Genomic DNA, 9,263 nt, shown 5'->3' with positions numbered 1-9,263 from the left:
GACTAGATCTAGGAGACTTGATGGGCAAGTCTCAGAATTAGAATGGAATTTGGAGTCCTAGGAAGTAGGAAACTGATTCTTTATCCTATGAGATTTCTTGAAGGCCAATCTCCAAGGAATTGTATCCTTAATTGGACTTTATTTATTAGCCGATTACCCCTTATTAATTAATTACGAAATTAATTAATATTCAGGGTTTTGGGCCCTTTTTAATGGGCTTAGCCGTCAGCCCAATTCTGATATAATTAATGCGATATTAATTACGCAATCAGTGTTTATTTTATTCCCTATCAAACAGGAATAAGAGTTAAACTTATGTGCAAATTGTACACAAGCTGTGCATTTCTGAAAATGGCACAAGAGGCAAGACCTGCTCATTGTCTAGTCTTCCCATATCCACTGCAGGGTCACATAAACCCCATATACCAGTTTTCGAAAATCTTGGTTTCCAAGGGAATCAAAGTCACATTTGTTATTACGAAATCTATGTACAGTTCTTTCAAACCCGGTTCCATAGTAGTTGAAACAATTTCAGACGGATACAATGAAGGTGGTCAAGCTTTAACTTAGAGCCTTGAGGTCTATTTTGCTAGATTTAAACAAGTTGGTTCAAAAACTCTAAAGCAGTTAATCGAAAAATTAAATAGTACATGCTCTCCTGTTGATTGTATTGTTTATGACTCTATAATGAGTTGGGTATTTGATGTTGTGAAATGTTCTGGACTAGTTGGAGCAATATTTTTCACTCAGTCATGTGCTGTGGACAACATATTTTATTATGTCAAACAAGGGCTACTTGAAATTCCTATTGTCGAGAACCGAGTTTCGGTGCCTGGACTTTCGGTGTTAGAACCACTAGACATGCCATTATTTGTTCACAATCCAGGGGCATATCCTGCTATCCTCAATTTGGCAGTGAATCAATTGTTGGATATTGATAAAGCGGATTGGGTGCTTTGCAACACTTTTTACGAGTTGGAAGAAGAGGTATGTGGTAAATTGTAGATTGTCATGATTTGGATGTACTGAAGTTGTTCCTGTCTTTACTTTAAAAAGTTTATATTTTCATACCATGAAAATTTTATTTGCATAAGTAATAGTTGTTCATTCTGATGTGTCAAATGTTGATGTCTGCTAGTAACTTCTATAGTGGAGGTGGTTTGTACTTCTAAATGCATCAATTTTTAGTTGAACTATAACTCTATAAGTATGCTCAAGAAAAATACTTTCTTGTGGTGATGAACTTTGTTTCTATGCAAGCACAGGTCATTCAATGGATTTCCAAACATTTATGATTGAGAGCGATCGGACCAACCATTCCATGCAAGTACCTAAACGATCAGAAAACAGTAGAGGATGACACATATACTGGCCTTCAAATGTTTAAAGCCAACATAGATTCTTGCATGAATTGGCTAAATGAACGACAAGATCATTCTGTCATTTATGTGTCATTTGGGAGTGTGGCACAACTAGATGATTTACAAATGCAAGAACTGGCTAATGGCATAAAACAGAGTGGAAAGCATTTCCTATGGGTTGTTAGAGCATCCGAAGAAGGTAAATTGCCTAAAGAATTCATGGAGAAAACCTCCGGAAAAGGATTAGTAGTCCAATGGTGCTCACAAATGGAAGTTTTGGCACACAAGGCCTTAGGATGTTTTGTAACACATTGTGTATGGAATTCAACTTTAGAGGCACTATGTCTAGGGGTGATAATGGTGGCAATACCGATATGGACGGACCAAGGCACTAATGCTAAGTTTGTTGCAGATGTCTGGAGGATGGGAATGAAAGTAGATATTGATAAAAATGGTGTTTTTAAGGGAGAGATGGTTGGACATTGTATAAGAGAAGTCATGGATGAAGAGAAATGTAAGGAAATAAAGAAAACTTCAAGGAGATGGATGGAAATGGCAAGGGAAGTAGTGCGAGAAGGTGGAAGTTCAGATATAAGCATCAATGAATTTGTTGCTAGCTTGAATCAACATTCAAATTCATGATGTTTTTATATTTTTATTTCCCCAACTAGTCTTGGGATGATCGGATTGGAGGTTTACAAACTTACTTTGCTTTTTATTTGAATCTCAGAAAGACACTGTAATTTCATTCTTTAAAAGGTCTTTTTATATATGGATTCTTTCATATAGTCATTTTCAATATTTAACATCAATTTTGATATTAAATTACTTATTTGTTGTTGTTATGGTAATAAGCAATCATGAAATCAATGAGTAAAATCGCCATTTTCTTGATTTGTTTTGGACCATTTACGTTAAAATTGGGAAAATGCAAGGTACCCCAAATTGATTCTTAAAATGGTCCCTGAATTAGTTTTTAAAACCGTTCTCAGATAATTACGTGTATCATATATAGTTAGTAACTTTATTAATAATAAGATGTGTTAGATATATTTGATAATGTCATGGCTAATATGATTTATGTTTGATTTTCAGATCTTACTTAAACAGGATAAATCAGTACTTATTGGAAGTCAGGACTTAAGGATATCAGTACTTATATTATCAGGAGATAATCATCAGAAGATGGATATCAAGACTTAAGTACTGAAGGACGTTCAGATAAGGAAATAAGCTGGTTAAAGGATAGAAGATCGAGACAAACATAAGAAGAGATATGCATGAAGAAGGAATTCTATGAAGAATAGAATGCTTGGAAGAAAAGATATATGATTGATATAGAAAAGAGTTCCCATATTGAGACCATCTGAATATGCCATATGGAAGGTGAGGATGACCATGTTTCTGGAAGCTACAGATCCATAATATCTTGATAGAATCAAGGAAGGACCTCACAAACCAACCAAGCTCGCTGTTGCAGTTGCAGGTGAAGCAGCAAAGACTGTACCAAAGGAGAAGAGTGACTACACTGCTGAAGATATCACATCAATTGCTAGGGATGCTAAGGTACGACACTTACTGCATAGTGCCATTGATAATGTAATGTCAAACAGGGTAATAAACTGCAAGACTGCAAAGGAGATATGGGATGCCCTGGAAACAAGGTGTCAGGGAACTGATACGATTAAGAAAAACAGGAAGACAATACTCACTCAAGAGTATGAACACTTTGACTCAAAGGCTAATGAGTCATTGACTGATTTATATGATAGATTTGTCAAACTCTTGAATGATCTGTCACTGGTTGATAAGGAGTATGATCTTGAAGATTCAAACCTTAAATTCCTGTTAGCTCTTCCTGAATGCTGGGATTTGAAGGCAACAACAATAAGAGACAACTACAATCTTGATGAAACAACTCTTGATGAAATTTATGGAATGCTCAAGACTCATGAACTTGAGATGGAACAAAGAAGCAAGAGGAAAGCAGGAAAGTCAAGGACAGTTGCTCTTAAGGCTGAAGAAGAATCCCCCAAGGCAGCTACCTCAAGGAAAGAGAAAGGTAAAGCTCTCTTCACAAAGTCTGATACTGAGTCATCAAGTTCTGAAAGTGATGATGACTCAAAATATGAAAGCTTGCCTGAGACGGATGCTGATGAGGAGATGATGAAGCTGTGTGCTCTTATGGTGAAAGAGATCACAAAGATTGCATACAGGAAGTTCAGGAAGGGAAAGAAGTTTTCCAGGAAAGGCACAAGTTCTGATAAGAAGAATTTCTGAAAATCTGAGAGCAGAGGAGTAAAGTCTGACAGAGGAGATTATACAAATGTCAAATGCTACAACTGTGGTGAGAAAGGCCACATATCTCCTGATTGCAAGAAAGTGAAGAGTGACAAAGGCAAGGCTCTTGTCACAAAGAAGAAAAGCTGGACAGACACCTCAGATTCTGAAAGTGAGGAGAATTATGCCTTGATGGCAAATGCTGATAAGGCAAGTGCTGAAAGCAGTTCTGATGCTGCTGAATCAAAGGTACCTCAAACTACTTATGCTTTTCATACTGATGATATTAATGAGTTGAGAAAATATCTTAAGACCATGTTTATTAGTTATAGAGATCAAACTTTAACATGTGAAAGATTAACTTCTGAAAACTTGGCTTTTAAGAAAAGAAATGATTTATTAGAAAAGGAGTTAGTTATGTTCCATCAAACTCAGAAAGATAGAGATGATGCTTTTTATGTTAGGGATGAAGTGCTAAAAATGAATGAATCTCTAAAAGCTGAGTTAGAAAAGGAAAGAGAGGTTATCAGGACTTGGACTAACTCTGGCAGAACAACTCAGAATCTGTTAAGTAGTGAAAACTGGAAAGAGGGCTTAGGTTATGGAGAGGATAAGAATGATAAAGGAACTGTAGATATTAAGCCTGTAGTTGTTAAACAAAAGCCAAAGATAAAACCTGTTAAGTTTGTAGCTGTAAAGTCTGAAAATGAGAAATCAGAAGTTAAAAGGGAAGTAATTTCTGACAAACTAAAATAGGAAAAGACAACTGAAGTAAACATAGGCTTAATGACAAAGAAACAGCTTAAACATAAGCTGAAAGATGTTAAGAATGCAAACAAGGTAAAATCACCTAGGAAAAATAGGAATGGAAAGGAAGGTGTGAATAAAAGCAATGATTATAAGCCTGTTCCTGAAGCTCCTAGGAAAATGTGTCATAACTGTGGAAGTTCTAACCATCTGGCTTCTTTTTGCAGGAAGAATAAGAATATAAACTCTTTACCTTCAAAGTCAGGAGTTAAGAGTCAGTCTGTTAGATATAAGCCACAAAATCCTTGTTTTCATTGTGGTAGTTTATGGCATTCCATTTATACTTGTAAGGAATATCATAGTTTGTACTATGATTATTATCAAATAAAACCTTCTTTAAAGAAAGTTACCATTGTTCCTTCTAGTGTAAGTTCTGATTCAAAGTCTGATAGTGTAAATTCTGATAAGAAAAATGTTAACATAAACTCGGATGCTAAATCCGCTGCAAATGTTAACAGACTTAATAAGGCCAAAGGATCCAAGCATGTCTGGGTCCTTAAAACTAATCATTAGTGGTCTTTGTGATTGCAGGGCAACAGGAAAAACATCTTAGTTCTGGACAGTGGATGTTCAGGACATATGACTGGAAATAAAGCCCTGCTATCAGACTTTGTGGAGAAAGCTGGCCCAAGTGTTTCTTATGGAGATGGTAACATTGGAAAAATATTGGGATATGACAATATCAATCTTGGAAATGTCATCATTAAAGAAGTAGCTCTGGTCTCAGGACTTAAACACAATCTGCTGAGTGTTAGTCAAATCTGTGACAGAGGTTATCATGTGGATTTCTTTGAAGAACACTTGAAGTTGTAAGCAAATCTACAGGAAAAGTTGTTCTGAAAGGATACAGGCGTGGTAACATTTATGAAGCCAAGCTTTCAACAAGTACTGATGGTTCTGCAATCTGTCTGATGAGTAGAGCATCCATGAAGAAAGCTGGAATTGGCACAAGAAACTCTCTCATTTAAACTTCAACAACATAAATGAGTTGGTCAAGAAAGATCTTGTGAGAGGACTGTCAAAGTCAGTATTTGCTCCTGATGGCCTTTGTGATTCTTGTCAGAAGGCTAAATAAAGAAAATCCTCATTCAAGAGCAAGACTGAATCATCAATTCTTGAGCCTTATCACCTACTACATGTTGATCTATTTGGTCCAGTAAATGTTATGTCTATTGCAAAGAAGAAATATGCTTTGATCATAGTGGATGAGATCACCAGATACACATGGGTGTATTTCTTGCACACAAAAAGTGAAACTGCATCTATCTTGACTGATCATGTCAAACAACTGGATAAATTGGTCAAAGATTCTGTGAAAATAATAAGGAGTGATAATGGTACTGAGTTCAAAAATTTGATGATGGAAGAGTTCTGCAAAAACCATGGAATCAAGCAGTAATTTTCTGCTCCTGGAACTCCACAGCAAAATGGAGTTGTTGAAAGAAAGAATAGAACTCTCATTGAAGTTGCACATACAATGCTTGATGAAGCAAAGCTTCCAACCTATTTCTGGGCTGAAGCTGTGCAGACTGCTTGTTTTACTCAGAATGCAACACTCATTAACAAGCAAGGAAAGACACCATATGAGATGGTGAAGAAAAAGAAGCCAAATCTGAAGTATTTTCATGTATTTGGATGCAAGTATTTTGTTCTTAAGACTCATCCTGAACAGCTATCCAAATTTGATCTAAAAGCTGATTAAGGGATCTTTGTTGGATATCCACTTTCCACAAAAGCCTTCAGAGTCTATAACTTGAGAACAAGAGTGGTCATGGAATCTATCAATGTCTCTTTTGATGATAAAAGATTACTGGACTTGAAGATTTTATTGATCATGATCAGCTGAGATTTGAAAATGAAGACTCAAATTCTGATACTGATAATCCTGACAATCTAAGTCCTGATACTGCAAACTCTGATGGATTAAACTCTGATGTTATTGAAACTGTGGTGACTACGCCAAAGGAAGATGCACCTATTCAGGGGGAGCATACTCAAGATCTAACCACATCTCAAGAAGCATCAGAACATACATCTGGCTCTTCAAGTTATGATTCGTCAAGTTCTGATAAGCCAAGTTCTGATAGTTCGGAAAATCTAAATTCCGAAGAATCCAACTCAGAGAGCATAGTTTCAGGGGGAGCATCAGAAAATGTTAATGAAGACAGCATGGATCATGGGGGAGCATCCAGTTTTAGAGAAAACCTTCCATCTGCAAGGAAGTGGACTAAATCACATACACCTGATTTGATAATTGGAAATCCTGATGCAGGTGTCAGAACTAGAACAGCTACTTCAAGTGAATGTCTTTACAATTCCTTTCTTTCTCAGACTGAGCCAAAGAAAGTGGAAGAAGCTCTTCAAGATGTTGATTGGGTGCAAGCAATGCAGGAAGAGTTAAATGAATTTGAAAGAAATAAAGTCTGGACCCTAGTGCCAAGACCAAAGAACAGATCTGTTGTTGGTACAAAATGGGTATTCAGAAATAAAACTGATAGTGATGGCATAATTACAAGGAATAAGGCAAGGCTGGTTGCAAAAGGATATTCTCAACAGGAGGGAATTGATTATGATGAAACATTTGCACAAGTTGCTAGATTGGAAGCCATAAGGATATTTTTGGCTTATACTGCTCACAAAAAGTTTACTGTCTTTCAAATGGATGTAAAAAGTGCTTTTCTCAATAAAGAATTGGAGGAAGAAGTATATGTTGAACAACCTCCGGACTTTGTAGATTCCAAATATCCAGATTATGTCTACAGGCTTGATAAAGCACTTTATGGACTTAAGCAAGCTCCAAGAGCATGGTATGAGACTCTAGCTTAGTTTCTTCTGGAAAGTGGATTTAACAGAGGAACTATAGACAAAACACTGTTCTACCTCAACCATGGAAAGGACTTACTTCTGGTCCAGATATAGAAGATCGAGATAAACATAAGAAGAGATATGCATGAAGAAGGAATTCTATGAAGAATAGAATACTTGGAAGAAAAGATATCTGATTGATATATTTTAGGAAGCAGAATTATATTCCATATCAATTACCGATTATCTTGTAACTGTGTAGTATATAAACACAGACATAGGGTTTACATTATAAGTGTTATCACAATCGAGAAGATTATTCATTGTAACTCTAGCAGCTCTCGTGATATTTGTTCATCACTGAGAGAGAACAGTTCCATATTGTAACAGAGTTTATTATTTCAATAAAGTTTATTTTCTGTTACTTGAGTTATTAAAGTTCAATTTGATTGTACTATACACTGTATTCACCCCCTCTACAGTGTGTGTGTGTGTGTGACCTAACAAGATGTTAACCGCGTGCATACATATGACTATACGAGTAAACAAACTAAAACACATCAAGTATCGTGTCACATGGTTCGGAAAAAGTTTTGCGAAGTAGTTCGGGGTACCTAATACTATCCGTACGAAGGGTATCCTAGTACCAGTAAAGTAAATATGAAGTAATAATTATTACTGCTTAAAGTATCTTCAACCCATTACACTATTTTCAAATTTAACCCCAATACATCAACACTAAATTTTACAAAATTCTTTTATTATATAGATTATTTTATTACTAAAATAAAAAAATAAAGTTAAAAGTAATAAAGTTGTGGGATATAAATGGAACAAATTTGCTTTTAGTAAAGAAGTACAGGGCAACAATAGAAATGAAGGAATTGGCCAAGCAACTACAAGAGTTATTGGATAAAAGAGTTATAAGGCCGAGTGTTTCTCCGTGGGGTGCTCTAGTTCTATTTGTGAAAAAGAAAGATGGAAGTATGAGATTGTGCATGACTATAGAGAGTTAAATAAATTGACAATTAAGAATAGGTACCCTTTACCTCGTATTGATGATTTATTTGATCAACTTAAGGGAGCAGCTTACTTCTCGAAGATTGACTTGCGATCGGCATATCACCAGTTGAAGATTAAGCCGGAAGACATACCAAAGACTGCTTTCAGAACCAGATGCGGATATTACGATTTTCTAGTTATGGCATTCGGATTGACAAATGCGCCAGCCGCCTTTATGGATTTGATGAACCGAGTATTCAAGGAGTATTTGGACAAGTCTGTCATTGTGTTTATCGACGATATTCTAATATACTCAAAAACCGAGGAAGAACATGCTGAACTTTTTAGAACAGCTTTGGAGACTTTAAGAAAGGAGAAGTTGTATGCAATTTTTTTGAAGTGTGAGTTCTGGCTGCGAGAAGTTCAATTTTTAGGGCATATTGTCGGAAGCGAAGGAATTCGAGTTGATCCCGCGAAGATAGAAGCTGTAATGAATTGGAAAAGGCCGAAGATCCCGACTAAAGTTAGAAGTTTAATGGGATTGGACGGATATTATCGAATATTTGTGAAATATTTCTCAAAGATTGCAATACCATTGACAAAATTGACCCGAAAGAATGAGAAGTTTGAATGGACGGAGAGTTGTGAAAAGAGTTTTCAAGAATTGAAGCAGAGATTAGTCACCGCTCTAGTAGTAGCCCTTCCAGATGATCAAGGAGACTTTGTAATATTCAGCGATGCGTCACACAAAGGATTGGGTTGTGTTTTAATGCAACACGGGAAGTTGATAGCCTACGCGTCAAGACAACTTAAGCCTCACGAGTAAAGGTACCCAACTCATGACTTGGAACTGGATGTAATTGTATTTGCTTTGAAGCTGTGGAGACATTACCTATATGGAGAAAAATGCGAGATATATACGAATCACAAGAGCCTGAAGTACATTTTCACTCAAAAGGAATTAAACATGAGGCAGCGAAGATGGTTGGATTTGATTAAGGACTATGA

General features: G+C 36.2%; 1 pseudogene; it reads left to right on the top strand.

Annotated features, from left to right (window-relative positions):
- Positions 1-351: 351 nt before the first annotated feature.
- LOC141686372 (mogroside I-E synthase-like) lies at positions 352-2,003 on the top strand (annotated as a pseudogene).
- Positions 2,004-9,263: the final 7,260 nt, after the last annotated feature.

This window comes from Apium graveolens, chromosome 2 (genome assembly GCF_009905375.1).
Source record: "Apium graveolens cultivar Ventura chromosome 2, ASM990537v1, whole genome shotgun sequence".
Lineage (NCBI taxonomy): Eukaryota > Viridiplantae > Streptophyta > Magnoliopsida > Apiales > Apiaceae > Apium > Apium graveolens.
Note: the sequence above shows the minus strand (reverse complement) of the source record. Positions and strands in the feature narration are given on the sequence as shown.